Raw genomic sequence first — 16312 nt, forward strand, 5'->3', positions numbered from 1 at the left:
AGTCTTCACAGATTTCCAAGAAAAGGGAAAATTGGGAGCTTGGATTAGGATGTACTGATGCCTCCTTTTACTGGCAAAGCATGCTTTCATTTTAATCCTCACTGATACAAAGGCACAATTCAAAAATCACATATTCTGCATGTTCTCTAGGTAAATGCTCTGCTAGGTACTTGAGAAGAATCTAAGGACTCCCTGAAGGCAAAATGTATATTAGCTGGACACAGTGGAGAGCATAGCAATGGATTGAGAGGATCATGTTGCTATGTCATAGTGTTCCCTAGCAACTTCTGCTCTTGTATAAAACCAAAAACCAAACTCACTACCATTTGAAGAGGTAGATTGCCCCATCTTCCTTCTGCAGAGCATCTGAGGGGTTTGAACCACCAACCTTCTGGTTGGCAGGCAAATGCCTTAGGCACTGTGTTACCAGAGCTGCTGCTCTTATTTGGGATCTTTATTGAAAGAATGTTTTGGTTGTCATTTTTAAGTGGAATTAAAGACTTTAGGTTATACCTGACAGAAAATGGAGGTGAAAAAACAAATTATAAGTAATTTGTCTGTCTTTCCCTCCAGCACAACATCTAGTCAGTTGTCAAGTCCTCTGGATTATGCCTCCTGAATATCTCTCCAAGTTTCTTACTTACTACTTACTTACTCACTGCCTTAGATTAAGGCTCCACTATGAGCTCTGGTAGCATAGTGGCTAAAGCACTTGACTGCTAACCAGAAGGCTGGCGGTTCAAACCCACCAGCCACTCCTCGGAAGGAAGGTTGGGCAATCCTACTGCCGTAGTGATACTGCCTCGGAAACCCAAGGAGGGGTCGCTATGAGTCGGGGCTGACTCGAGGGCACATAACAACAACAACAACAACATGTCTCACACTATGAGCTCTGGTAGCATAGTGGCTAAAGCACTTGACTGCTAACCAGATGGCTGGCGGTTCAAACCCACCAGCCACTCCTCGGAAGGAAGGTTGGGCAATCCTACTTCCGTAGTGATACTGCCTCGGAAACCCAAGGAGGGGTCACTATGAGTCAGGGCCGACTCGACGGCACATAACAACAACATGTCTCATCTTATATTTCAATAGCACCTTAATGGCCTTGCTACCTCCCATCTAAACTTACCTGATTCTTTTATTATTATTATTATTCTAATACAGGGATTTTTCAAAACACAATAAGATGATGTCACAGCTTTGCATAAAACTTTTCAATGGCTTCTGATCATCTGTGAAATAAATTCCAACCTCTCTACATATATAAGTGCTATCATGTTATGGTTGCTGGTTTTACTCTACACTCTTTCATCTTTCTACATATTCAACTTGCACTTGGCTTCAGCTCTGTGCAACAGCTTGTAATGACCAGACTGTGTTACACCCCTTTCTGCCTCTGTTCCTTCCTGTATGTTGCTACCCAGAATGCTGTTCTCTCTATCCTTCAGATTGCAAACTCTAATTTATCTTCCAGCATTCACCCTGGATACCTCCTTCCCTAATGAAACTTCTGAGACTCCCTCATTTGGGTTAGAGACCCTGTATCTGGGCTCCTGAAGCATTTGGTAAGCTGAATTACAATTTTTAACTTGTTCTGATTCTCCAAGTAGAATCTGATTCTGTTGAAGGTAGAAACTACATATTATTTAACTTTGTTTCTATCATGTATGGGATATTTTGGTGCCCTCTATTGTGTCCCATTGAGCTGTAGCTTTAAAAGAACTCTTGATATCATATGATGTAAATCTCATAAATTTGTTCTTTTTAAAGTTGATATGGCTATGTATTGCCTTTATCCTGTAAACTAGAATCAGCTGATCAATTTCTACCAAAAAATCTCTTCAGGATTTTGATTAGGATTGTGTTTAATCTACAGGTCAATCAGAGGTAAATTGCATCTTAATAACATTGAATATTCTGATCCTGGAACATGGTATATCTTGCTATTTACTTAGTTCATTTTTCATTTCTCTCAGTCATGTTTTATAGCTCACAATGCACAGGTTTTTGATTTTTGTCACTTAAAAAAAAAAAAGCAACCTAATATGTAAACACTTATATTTAGGAAACAAATACATTGTTGTTGTTAAGTGCCATTGAGTTGTCTCCGACTCATAGTGACCTTATGCACAGGAGAATGAAACACTACCTGGTCCTGAGCCAGCTCCATGATTCTTGGTATACTTGAGCCCATCGCCGCTGCCACCATGTCAATCCATCTCGTCGAGGGCCTTCCACTCTTTTGTTGATCTGCCACCTTACCAAGCATGACATCTTTTCCAGGGAATGGTTCCTTCTGACAACATGACCAAAGTAGATGAGACAAAGTCTGGGCATTCTCACCTCCAAGGAGCATTCTGGCTGCACTTCCTCCAGGACAGAACTGTTAATTCTTTTATCAATCCATGGTACTTTCAACATACTTTGCCAACACCATGGCTCAAAAGCATTGATTCTTCTTTGGTCTTCCTTATTAACTGGTCAGCTTTCACATGCATATGTTGTTGTTGTTATGTGCCGTCGAGTCGGCCCGACTCATAGCGACCCCTCCTTGGGTTCCGAGGCAATATCACTATGGAAGTAGATTGCCCCATCTTCCTTCCTCCGAGTGGCTGGTGGGTTTGAACTGCCAGCCTTCTGGTTAGCAGTCAAGTGCCTTAGGCACTGCGCTACCAGCGCTCTGAAAATACCATGGCTTGTTTCAGGTGTACCTTAGTACTCAAGGAGACGTCTTTGCTCTTCAGCACTTGAAAGAGGTCTTTTGCACCCTATTTGCCCAGTGCTATACATCATCTGATATCCTGACTGCTGCTTCCTTTGGTGTTGATTGTAGAACCAAGCAATGTGAAGTCTTTGACAATTTCAATCTTTTCTCCATTTATCTTAATGCTGCTTATAGGTCCAGTTGTGGGGACCTTTGTTTTCTTTATATTGAGATGTAATCCATACTGCAGACTGTATTCTTCAATCTTCATCAGTAAGTGCAAGTCACTCTCACTTTCAGCAAGCAAAATTGTGTTGTCAGCATATTGCAGGTTGTTAATGATTCTTCCTCCAATCTTGATGCCACATTCTTCTTAATATAGTCCAGCTTCTCAGACTATTTGCTCAGCATACAGATAGAATAAGTATGGTGAAATGATACAACTCTGACTCACTACCTGCTTGATTTTAAACCACGCAGTGTTCTCTTTTTCTGTTTGAACAACAGCCTCCTGGTCTATGTACAGGAATACAATTAAGTGTTCTGGAATTCCCATTCTTCTCAATGTTATCTGCAATTTGTTATGATCCACACAATCCAATGGTTTTGCATAGTCAATAAAACACAAGTAAACATCTTTCTGGTATTTACTTTGAGCCAAGATCCATCTGACATCTGCAATTGATATTCCTCATTCCATGTCCTCTTCTGAATCCAGCTTGCATTTTTGGAAGTTCTCTGTCAATATACTGCTGCAACCATTTTTAAATTATGTATGGTAAGATTTTACTTGCATGAATATTAATGATATTGTTGTACAATTTCCACATTCTCTGGGATCATCTTTCTTTGGAATAGGTACAAATATGGATCTCTTCCAGTTAGTTGGCCAGGTAGCTGTCTTCCAAATCTCTTGGCATAACCGAGTGAGTGCCTACAGCGGGGCATCCATTTGTTAAAACATCTCAATGGGTATTCTGTCAACTCCTGGAGCCTTGTTCTTCACCAATTCTTTCAGTGCATCTTCGACTTCTTCCTTCAATATCACTGGTTCTTGAACATATGCCACCTTTTGAAATGGATGAAATGTCGAGCAGTTCTTTTTGGTATTCCTTGTATCTTCTTTTGATGCTTCCTGCATCATTCAATATTTTGCCCATAGAATCTTTCAGTATTGGAACTCAAGGCTTAAATTTTTTTCCTCAGTTCTTTGAGCTTGAGAAATGCCAAGTGTGTTCTTCCCTTTTGGTTTTCTAACTCCAAGTCTTTGCACATTTTGTCATAATAATTGACTTTGTCTCCTTTAGGTACTCTTTGAAATCTTCTGTTCAGTTCTTTAATCTTGTCATTTCTTCCATTTGCTTTATCTACTCTCCGCTCAAGGGCAAGTTTCGGAATCTCTTCTGACATCCATTTTGTTCTTTTCTTTCTTTCTTATATTTTTAATGACCTCTTGCTTTCTTCATGGATGGTGCTGTTGATGTCATCCCACAATTCTTCTGGTTTTTGGTCATTGGTGTTCAATGCATCAAATCTGTTCTTTAGATGGTCTCTAAATTTAGGAAGGCTATATTTAAGTTCATATTTTGGCTCTTGTGGACTTGTTTTAATTGTCCTCAACTTCAAGTTAAACTTGCATATGAGTAGTTGATGATTTGTTCCACAATCAACTTCTGGCCTTGGTCTGGCTGAAGATATTGAGCTTTTCCATCTCCTCTTGCCACAAATGTAGTCAATCTGATTCCTGTGTACTCCATCTGGTGAAGTCCATGTGTATAGCCACCATTTGTGTTATTGAAAAAAGGCATTTGCAATGAATAAGTTGTTGGTTTTGCAAAATTCTATCATGCGATCTCCAGCATTATTTCTGTCACCGAGGGGAAATTTTTGAACTACCAGTGATGCTTTTTTCACATCTTGATTTCATGTTTGGTCAATTTCAGATTGCAGAAGTTGATAAAAATCTTCAATTTCCTCATCTTTTGCTTTGGTGATTATCCTAGTTACCTAGTGCCACTCTGACAGGAATATACCACAAATGCGATGGCTTTAACAAACAGGAGTTTATTCTTACAACTTAGAGGCTTTAAGTCTGAGTTCAAAGTGCTAGGCTCTAGGGGCTGGGTGAAAGCCCCTCAGTCAGGCTTCAGCTCTGCCTCCAGCTCCCAGCCCACTGAAGCTAGAGGCTTTTCTTCACTCAGACAGCTGCTGGCTGCTGAGGCTGCCAAGCCCAAGGTTGACAAGTAACAAGGCACAGTCTTGATATTACCAAATCACATGGCCATTAATTCAAGTCCATTGTAAGTCCCAAGGTCAGTAGAGCATAGCAGGCTGCTGAACAATGACACAGCTACATGTAGGGTTCAAGGTGCCGTAAGCCAAAGACCATTCCCAAAGCTGCTGCTTATATATGGGAAGCAGACCACATACCTAAAGCAGCTACACAGCTGCTTGTGGTAAATCCCACCATGCAGTTTATTGCCAGTCTCATCATGCGGAATAACTACCAGCAGCTTCCCAGCCACTCAATCAGGCCTAGACAAGTTGACACACAAACATAACCACCACAGTGGTTAATGTGTAAATTTGAATAATAGTAGTATTAATGGGTCTTCCTTATAAACATATGGATATTATCCTATTACTGACAGCTTTGTACTTCAGGACAGATCTTGAAACTCCTTTTGATGATGAATGCCATGCCATTCCTCTTCAATTTGTCATTCCTGGCATAGTAGATCATATGGTGGTCTGATTCAAAATGCCCCAAACCTGTCCATTTCAGCTCACTAATGCCTAGGATATCAATCTTTATGTGTTCCATTTCATTTTTGGCAACGTCCAATTTTCCTAGATTCATACTTCATGCATTCCACGTTCCAATTATTAATGGATGTTTGTAGCTGTTTTTCTCAATTTGAGTCATGCCACATCAGCACATGGAGGTCCTAGAAGACTTACTTTATCCATATCATTAAGGTTGGTTCTACTCTGATAAGGGAGCTCTTTCCCAGTCCTATTTTGAGTATCTTCTGACCCAAGGAGCTTGTCTTCAGACAATGTTTCCAAGCTATTCATAAAGTTGCCCAGTAATATATCAGACAATGTTTCTCTGCTATTCATAAAGTTTGCCCTGGCCAATATTTGAGAAGTGGATGACTTCCTCCTTCTTCCTAGTCTATTTTAGTCTGTAAGCTGTGTTGAAACCTGTGCACCATGTGCAACTCTGTTGGTGTTCAAAACACCAGTGGCACAGCCTCAAGCCTCACAGCAATGTACAAGCCCCAGAGGATGACAAACTGACAGACAAGCTTGTTTCCCTTAGCTGTTGGAAAACTCTGTGCCCCGCCCCCCTTACCTAATTCCTATCTGGAACCTGCCACTTTGTTATCCCTGGATACTCCTGCTCCCTCCCTTTCCTGACTCTAGGGGTGTGGGACCTGTCTTGCCTCCCACCCCTTTTTGCTTGGATATCCTGCCACTCCTGAGGTCCCTGGCCTATAAACGCATTTGGAGAAAGCTTTTTGCTTTCAAAGTGGATCCAATAAAAGACTCCTTAAATACCCCCAAGTCCTATATTTGAAAGGATACATTATAGAGTAGGTATAGAAAAACATGGCTGACAATGAATATCTGGTTTGGTTTAAAGATATTATATTCATAATCAGCTTTCCCAAAACCCAAAGATTATAGGAAGTAAAAGATGTATGCATTCATTACTTCTCCATGAATCATTTCTAAGGGTTTCTAGCAGGAAAAACCTGCCCTTCTTTGAATCTACTTGTATGTGTCAGGCAGATAGTATATGAGAGGAGCGAGACTAGAGCCTGGGCTTTGCTAGGCCAATACTTTCCCTCCAGCCTGATGGTTCTAAGAAATGACTTCTCTTCTGCATGGAGCCAGACTACATCATGTGGGATGAGAGCCAGCTCTACCAGTCAGGGATGATTTATGGACAACTAAAGAAAGCAGAAAATCTTGAGGCCAAACTGAAAATGCAAGGGTGCAAGCAACTTCCTCATGGCTCTGCCAACACACACATGGCTGTGAGGAGTTCTTAGTCATGTTCCTGTTCATCTTGCTTCTGCTGTGGATTGAACTTTCCTAAAGCTCAGTACCAGTTATGTCTGACCACCATCCTGCTTCTAAACCTTCTAATGATTCCATATTACCTACTGAGTAGTCCAAATTTCTTTTTTGACAGTTAAGTTCCTTTGTAAGCAGCCTCCAAATACCTAGCAGGTCTAATGTCCTATATCCTTTGCATTTATTCTGGCTTCAGCCAAATTGGAGTATATACAATTCCCAAAAAAGGGCCAAGTCTTTCTCATCTTTGCTATTGCCATTCTTTCTGCATGGTATAACCTCAATTTCCTACTTTACGTATTTTTTACTTCCTGAAGATTTACTCAATTTTATCTTCTCACTTTTCTATTAAAAATTTTCATCTTTAAAAATTTTTATTGTGAGTTGGGTGAAGGTTTACAGAGCAAATAAATTTTCCATACAACAGTTCATACACATTTTGTTTCATGATGTTGACTGCAATTCCCCACAATGTAACAGCTCTCTTCCCACTTCCTCCCTGTAGTTACCTCTTTCCTGTGTCATTTTCTCCCATGCACTCCCACTCTCTGATCTGCCTTTCTGTGCAAACACTGCCCTTCTGTTCTCCCAGGACTGATTTTTCCAAGAAGTGTATCTACCTGATGTAAATGTTCACCCCGTACACCTGTCTATTGTTTAGCTGCATGCTACAGGAGTGGGTTCAGTTTCAGAACTGAAGGGTAATTAGGTGCTATAGTCTCAGAGGTCTCATCAGGTTCTATAAGACCAGCAGACCTGGTCTTTTTTTTTTTATGATTTTGAGTTTTGTTACATATTGTTCTACCACTCTATCCAGGATCTCCTGTACCGATCCTCCTTCAAGTGGTTGATAGTGGTAGCCAGGCACCATCTAGTTCTTCTGGTCTCATGGTCATATACACTGAGGATCACATGGTGTACCAGTCCCTTGGCCTAATTGTTTCCATGCATCCTTGGTTTTCTTCATTCTTCTTTGCTCTGGAAGAGGAGAGACCCATCATTGCATCTAGATGGCTGCTTGCAAGCTTTTAAGATCCTGGTTGCTACTTGCCACAGTAGGATGTGGAACAATGTTTTTGTGTAGTATGTTATACTAATTGAGCTTGATATCCCCTGTGATCATGGTCCCAAGCCTACAGGTCCAACTACTCACTCCTTCCAGGTACCTGGCTGTAGCCAAAAAGGCACTACAACCTTGCCCCTGGTCAGCTGTATTATACACTCAGACATTCTTAGAGCACATACAAATACACATATAAAAACATTGCCTGCTAACCCTATACATGGTCATGGATGTACTACCCCCTGCCTAGACATATCTGATCATTCAGCCTGTCAAACCATCTATCCACCTGTAGATCAATGCTTACCATCACTGACAATGCAGTACTATACATGCAAAAGGGTTCATCTTTGTTATCTGTACCTCCCATGTTCCTCTCTATGTCTTCCTCTTCCTCAGTGCCACCATGTTGATCACTCACTTTTGGTATATTGCCCTTCCCTTCATCCAAATAAATACTTATCTCTACCTATCCAGCAGTGTTCTCTCCCCTCCCCTCCCATCCCTGGTAACCAACAAAGAAAGTTTCTTTCCCTATATAAACCTTTCCTTGACTTTTTACAATAGTGAACTAATACAGTATTTGTCCTTCTGTGATTGACTTATTTCACTCAGTATAATGTCCTCCAAGTTCATCCACATTATGTGGTGTTTCACAGATTCTATATTATTATTTAGTATTGCATAGAATCGTGTGCATGTACCATAGTTTGGTTATCCATTCTTCTGCTGATGGGCACTTAGGTTGTTTCCATCCCTTTGGTATTATGAATAGTGTTATGATGAACATGGGTTCATCATACGACATGAGTATGCATATATCTACTCTTTTCCTGGTTCTCATTTCTTTAGGATATATACCTAGTAATGAGATTTCTGGATCAAATGGTATTTCTAATTTCAACTTTTTAAGGAATTACTATACTGCTTTCCATGGTGGTTGTATCATTTGGCAGTCCCACCAGCAGTGTATGAGAGTCCCAATCTCTCCACATCCTCACCAGCATTTGTTATTTTCTGTCTTGTTTAAGTTTGTAATTAGTACTGGAGTGAGATGCTATCTCATTGTTGTTTTGATTTGCATTTCTCTAGGTAGCATAGTGCCTAAGGCACTTGACTGCTCACCCGAAGGCTGGCGGTTCAAACCCACCAGCCACTCCTCGGAAGGAAGGTTGGGCAATCCTACTTCCGTAGTGATACTGCCTCGGAAACCCAAGGAGGGGTCGCTATGAGTCGGGGCCGACTCGATGGCAAACAACAACAACAACAACAGGAAGCTCTGGTGGTGTAGTACCTAAGGCATTTGACTGCTAACCAGAAGGCTGGCAGTTCCAATGGCAGTTCAAACCCACCAGCCACTCCCCGTTAAGAAGGTTGGGCAATTTACTTCCGTAGTGATACTGTCTTGGAAACCCAAGGAGGGGTCACCATGGGTCGGATCCAACCCCACAGCAATGGTTGCATTTTTAGTGGCTAATGATAGTGAACATTTCTTCATGTGTTTGTTGGCTGCCTGAATGTTTTCCTCAGTGAAGTGCCTATCCATGTCTTCTGCCAACTTTTTAAGTTGGATTGTTTATCTTTTTGTGGTTGGGGTGTTGGTGTTTTCTATAAATTTTAAAGATAAGTTCTTTGTCCGATATGTCATTGCCAAATATTTTTTCCCATTTTGTAGGTTTTCTTTTTATTCGTTTGGGGAAGCCTTTAGATTCACAAAAGAATTAAATTTTAGAAGGTCCCAGTCATCTTTTTTATCTTCTGCTCTTTGCACATCTTGGGTTATGCTTGATAGTCTATTTATGCCATAAACGAGAGTCCCTAAATTTGCCCTTATTTTTTCCTTGAGGAAGTTTATAGTGTTAGGTTTCACATTTAAGTCTTTGAGCCATCTGGAGTTAGTTTTCATGTATAACATGAGGTACAGATCTTGTTTCATTTTTCTGCAAATGGATATCTGTTTTGGCAGCTCCATTTGTGAAAGACTATCTCTTCCTCATTGCATGGATTTTATCCCTTTGTCAAAGATCAGCTGACCATAGGTCAATGGATCTATTTCTGTGTTCTCAATTCTATTCCACTGATCTATATGTCTGTTGTTGTACCAGAACCAGGCTGTTTTGACCATGTGGCTGTATAGTAGGTATTGAGATCTGGGAGTGTGAGACCTCCTACTTTGTTCTTCTTCTTCAGTAATGCTTTGCCAATCCTAGGTCTCTTTCCCTTCCATATAAAATAAGATTTTTTTTTTTTCCTTAAAGAATGTTGATGGGATCTGGACTGGGATTGCATTGAGTGTATAGATTGCTTTGGGTACTATTGATATTTTCACAATATTCAATCTTCTTAACCATGAGCATGGTATATGCCTCCATTTATATAGATTTCTTATGGCTTATTGAAGTAGTGTTTTGTAGTTTTCTTTGTACAGGTCTTTTGTGTCCTTGGTAAGATTTATTCCCAGGAATTTTATTTTTTTTTGGTAGCTATTGTAAATGTATTGATTTTGTTATTTCCTTTTCAGTAGTCTCTTCACTGGTGTAGAGGAATCTAACTGATTTTTTTATGTTAATCTTGTATCCTGCCACCATGCTAAATCTCTCAATTAATTCCAGTAGTTTTTTTTGCTAAGTTCCTTGGGTTTTCTATGTATAGGATCATATCATCAGCAAATAGGGATAGTTTTACTTCTTCCTTGAAATTTTAATTTCTAATCCATCCAATCTACCCAGAATTTTGAAACTCTAGGATTGATGCTCCTCAGGCCCTCTCTAGCACTTTTCTGTTGTTCTCATGTGTATTTCATATTTAGTTGCTGATTGTGTGTTGTTTGTGTATATATGTACGTCTGCATGCCTACTAGACTGTGAACTTCCTATGGCCAACATCTATTTCCTTCTTCAAGACTTAGCACTATTACTTTTCAATAGTATATGCCCAATGAATATTTTTTGATGATGAATAATGAAGAAGTGGACCAGAACAGAAGATGCCCCAACTGAGTTCTGTATAAGAGAAATGACATGGACCTTCATTCTAAAAGCTTACTTCTTGGATCTGACCAGGGGTGTTAAGAATAAATAAGTGCTTTTTCGTTTAGTCTAATGGATGTATGTGCATCAGTTTACAATTAGATAATAAAATATTCCAGTAAGTACTAATCCTAGAGGAAGAATTGCAAATTCATGTTCAACTAATCCCTAGCAGGGACATACTAAGCTTTTGCCAAACTTTCATGATTTAATGGGTTATAAAAGAGGACACCACACTCTTCTATCTGCTGTCCCAAGCTTGTGGTCACAGCCATGTACAGCTGGACTTTATCAGTAATTAAAATGAGGACTAACATATGCTCAGTCAGCAAAGGAATATCACTGAAGGTCATGAACAGACTAACAGGGAAGCACATCACTTTTGACACTTTGAAAAAAAGTTTCAGCTGATGGGTGTCCTTAAATAAGACTATCTGCATTCAAAGATTTTTCACTGAGTGCCTGCTGTATGCTGGATCTCATACAGAAGCCATGGGACCCACAGACAAATCATACACAAGGAGCTACAAGATACTGTTTAAGTTACTAGATAATGTTGACAGCCATTTAAAAAGCATCTCATAAACAACTTTAGAGGCTTCCTTTAACAGATTTGTGTTAAAGTTATAAAACTATATTATCTCTCTCTCTCTCAAACTACCACCCAGTCAGATCTGACTCATAGCGACTCCTCCTTGGGTTTCTGAGGCAGTGTCACTATGGAAGTAGACTGCCCAAACTTCCTTCTGAGGAGTGGCTGGTGGGTTCGAAGTGCCAGCCTTCTGGGTTAGCAGTCAAATGACTAAGACACTACACCACCAGAGCTCATTAAAATTATATTATAGAAATTAGAAAATTATAAATAAACAAATAAATAAAGAACTATAATATCCATATTCCCTTATACAAAGATAATTTTAAAAATTGTGCTAAATTTTTCATCCTTTTATCCCTTTTCAATAGTTGAGAACATACCCTATGTTCTCCTCTTCTACTTATTTTAAAACACAAGCATTTCTCCATGTTATTGCATAGTCTCTTTACAGTATTTATTCCTTTTTAAAATAGAGGAAATATTTGTACATGCTAAAATTTACTCTTTTAGTGTACATTTCTGTGAGTTTGATGAGCGTGTAAAGTCATATAACCACCACCACAATCGTGATATGGAACAGTTCCATCACCCCAAAATTCCCTTGTGCTCCTTTGTAGTCAAAATATCCCTCATACCTCAGATGCTGCAATCCTTGATCTCTTTTTCATTCCTATACCTTTGTTTTGCAATAATTTCCATATAAAGGGAATCATACAGTGTGGTGGTAAGGATTTGTGTCAGCTTGGCTGGGCCTGGTTTTGAGTGGCTGGGCAGCTGGTTGTAGTTATTCCCCATGATGAGATTGGTAATCAGCTCCATGGTGGAATCTACTGGAGCAACTGAGTAGCTGCCTTAGGGATATGGTCTAGTTCCACTATACATGGAGTTTTGAGGTCTTGGTAGCTTTTTGGCAATGCTTGGACCTTATATGGGAGCTCTGGTGACATAGTGCCTAAGGCATTTGACTGCTAACCAGAAGGCTAGCAGTTCAAACCCACCAGCCACTCCTTGCAAGGAAGGTTGGGCAATCTACTTCCATAGAGATACTGCCTCAGAAACCCAAGGAAGGGTCGCTATGAGTTGGATCTGACTCGATGACAGTGCCTTTGGTTTTTCAGTTTGGACCCTGCATGTAGCTGAGCCTTCATTTGGCAGCTTGCCATGTTTCCTGTTGTTCTTTGGATTATCTCTAGAGTTGAACTAAGGGCCTGCTGTGTTGTGTGGAAATATTGGGACTATGCCATTGTATTTATTGACCTTGGGTTTGTCATCCTCAGCAACCAGCAGCTGCCCAAGTGAAGAGATACCTCCAGCTCCAGTAGGCCAGGAGCAGAGCTGAACCCAAGGTTGAGGAGCTTTCATGCAGCCCTAGTGCCTAGCACTTTGAACTTGAACATATAGGCTCTAAAACTGTAAGAGAATAAAGTACTGTTTGTTAAAGACTTTCCCATTTGTGGTCTATTCCTATCAGAGCTGCACTAAGTAACCAAAACCCACAGTATGTTTGCTTTGGTTTTGGCTGCTTACATTCAACGTAATTGCTTTGAAATTCATATATGTTGTTGTGTATAAAAGTAGTTTGCTCCTTTTAATCATTGATTAGTAATTCATTGTAGTAATGTACTGCAGTTTTTTGATTCCCTAGTTCAGGGACATTTAAGTTAATTCATGATAATGGAAATTATGAAAAAAATATTATGTAGGTTTTTATATGAAGATAAGTTTTCATTTCTCTTGGCTAAGTACCTAGGAGTGGGATTGCTGTGTTAAATATTAAATGTGTACTTAACTTTATAAAAACCTGCCTACCTACCACTCCGATCTTGGTTTCTAATACCATTCTTCAATAAAAGGAGCTAGGGCTTCTTAAAGAAACGGCTGGTACTAGGCGTGGGACAGGAATATACAAGATGAGCCTGGCACATCTTATAGTACAAAAATAAAGAAACAAAAAAACATATTTATGTGAGTATGTCAAAGGAGTATAGGAGTCAGATGAAGGAGTCTCCAATGGGCAAAACTGGAAAAATTTGAGCAAGAAAATAAAATAAGTAGTGTTGGATTATAACCCAAAGTAAAAAGAAACAAATATCCATGTGTTTATAGTCATTTAAGTGATGGAATAAATTAGTAAATGTGGGAGAAGATGCATATCTCCCATGCAGAATTATAAATAAATCATGTGGATACTGTACCCTCAAGAAGGGAGAGAGTATAAGTACCCACTTCTGTTGTATGAGATACATGTAGTGACTTCTCAAAGTATACCACATGAAAGGGGTCAAGGAACAGAAAGAGTCACTTGAAAGTGCAGAAACTTGGCAAACACTAATTTAGCCAGGTGATTAAGGTCAATATCAAAAGCCTAAAATCATGTTGATAGTATGTGCTCTTGATGTAATGTGAGGAAATGACATTCTCTCTCTGTACCATTCCTGCTCAAAACCTATCATCCATTTCTAATCGTAAGGAAAACATTAGACAAATTCCAATAGACAGGCATTCTATAATATGGTTTTGTTGTTAGGTCACTGTCAAGTTAGTTCCAACCTTATGTGCAACAGAACAAAACACTGTCCAGTCCTGTACCTTCTTCATGATCATTTTCATGTTTGAGTCCATTACTGCTGCCACTGTGTCAATTCGAATAATTGAAAGTCTTCCTCTTTTTTGCTGACCCTCTACTTTACCAAGCGTGGTGTCCACCTCCAGGAACAGATCTCTTCTGATAACATGTCCAAAATACATGAGACAAAGTCTCTCCACATTCACTTCTAAGAAACATTCTGGCTGTACCTTTCCAGGACAGATTTGTTCATTCTTCTGGCAGTCCATGATATATACGATATTCTTTGCCAACACTGTAATTCAAATGTGTCAACTCTTCTTTGATCTCCCTCATTCATTGTTCAACTTTCACATACATATGAGGTAATTGAAAATACCATGGTTTGGGTCAGGCACACCTTAGCCTTCAAAGTGGCATCTATGGTTTTTGACACTTTAAAAAGATCTTTTGCAGCAAATTTGCCCAATGCAAGTCTGCTTCCATGGGAATTGATGGATAACATGGAATCCTTGACAATTTCAATCTTTTCTGTGTTTATCTGCTTATTGGTCTAGTTGTGAGGATTTTTGTTTTGTTTATTTTGAGGTATAATCCATACTCGATGTTGTATTCTTTGATCTTCATTAGCAAGTACTTCAAGTCCTCTTCACTTTCAGCAAGCAAGGTTGTATCATCTGCATATCAAAGTTTGTTAATCAGACATCCTCCATTTTTAATGCCACATTATTCTTCTAGCTTCTCAGATTATTTGCTCAGCATGTAGATTGAATAATTGAATATGGTGAAATGATATATCCCTGACACACACCTTTCCTAAGTTTAAACCATGCAGTATCGCATTTTTCTGTTCAAACAACTACCTCTTGCTCTATGTACAGGTTCTATAAAAGCACAATTAAGTGTTTTGGGATCCCCATTCTTCACAATGTTATCTGTAATTTATTATGACCCACACAGTTGAAAACCTTTGCATTGTCAATAAACACAGGTAAATATCTTCCTGGTGTTCTCTGCTTTCAGCCAAGATCCATCTTATGATATACCCGGCCAGTAATACTCAAAATTCTGAAGGTCATCCAAAACAGGAAAAGCCTAAGAAACTGTCACAGCTTAAGTAGAATGGAAGGAGACATGACAAATAAATGTAATGTGGTATCCTAGAACAGAAAAATGGCAGGTAAACACTAAGGAAGTCCGAATAAATTATGGACTTTTGTTATTAATAATGTATCAATATGGGTTCATTAATTATAACCATGTATCACACTAATATATTAAGAGATCAAGTGGTGTATTAGTAATAGGGAGGTAGTATATGGGAACATTTGTACTATCTGCTTTTTAAATCTAAAATGTATTAATTGAAAAAACAAACAGACAAAACACAAATAAACAAAAAAACCTCCAAACTGCTTTCTACACAGACTATCAATTTTTTTCTTTCCAATCATCAATGTATGGATTTTCCAGTTGTTCCACATCTTTATGAGCACTTAGTTTTGTCAGCTAATTGTATTTTAGTTATATTAGTAGGTATAGTATATCTTCTCTGAAGAAATATCTCTTCAACTGTTTTGCCCATTTATTCTTTTACTGGTTGCTTGTTATCGTGTTATTGAGTTTTGACACTTTTAAAAATATAGTGTGGACAAGTCTTTTATTAAATATACCATGTGTTAGACTGGGTTCTCTAGAGAAACAAAACGAGTAAAGCTTATATATATATATACACACACACACACATATATATATATACACACACACACATATATATATATATATACACACATATATATATACACACATATATATATGTGTATATATATATAGAAATTTATCTTAGGAAAATGGCTTTCACACTTATAGAAGCTGGCAAGTCTAAAGTTCCTGGATCAAACGTCAAGCTGGAGGCTTTTCCAGACTCTTGTAGCTGCAGGGACTGAGGAGCTCAGAGCTGGCAGGCAGTACACTGGCTGTGGACTCCAATGAATGATGAATCCAAGATCTCCAGGCTGAATGGTGGATTGTTCACTCATGGACAGTTGTAGGCAGCACAACAAAATCCCAATTCACAGAAGAATGTCTCCTTTCCCAGGATGTTCACAGATATACTGGAAGCAGGCTACACCCCTAGGGAAACTCCCTTTCAACAGATTGGCTGCTCAAAACATAGTCATCTGATCCCATCATGGAAATAACCACACCACAACAACTCAAACCACACAGAATTGTGGTCCAGCCAAGTTGACACACAGCTCCAACTATC

The sequence above is a fragment of the Orycteropus afer genome, unplaced genomic scaffold (genome assembly GCF_000298275.1).
Source record: "Orycteropus afer afer isolate SDZICR_OR568_19922 unplaced genomic scaffold, OryAfe1.0 scaffold00187, whole genome shotgun sequence".
Taxonomy (NCBI): domain Eukaryota; kingdom Metazoa; phylum Chordata; class Mammalia; order Tubulidentata; family Orycteropodidae; genus Orycteropus; species Orycteropus afer.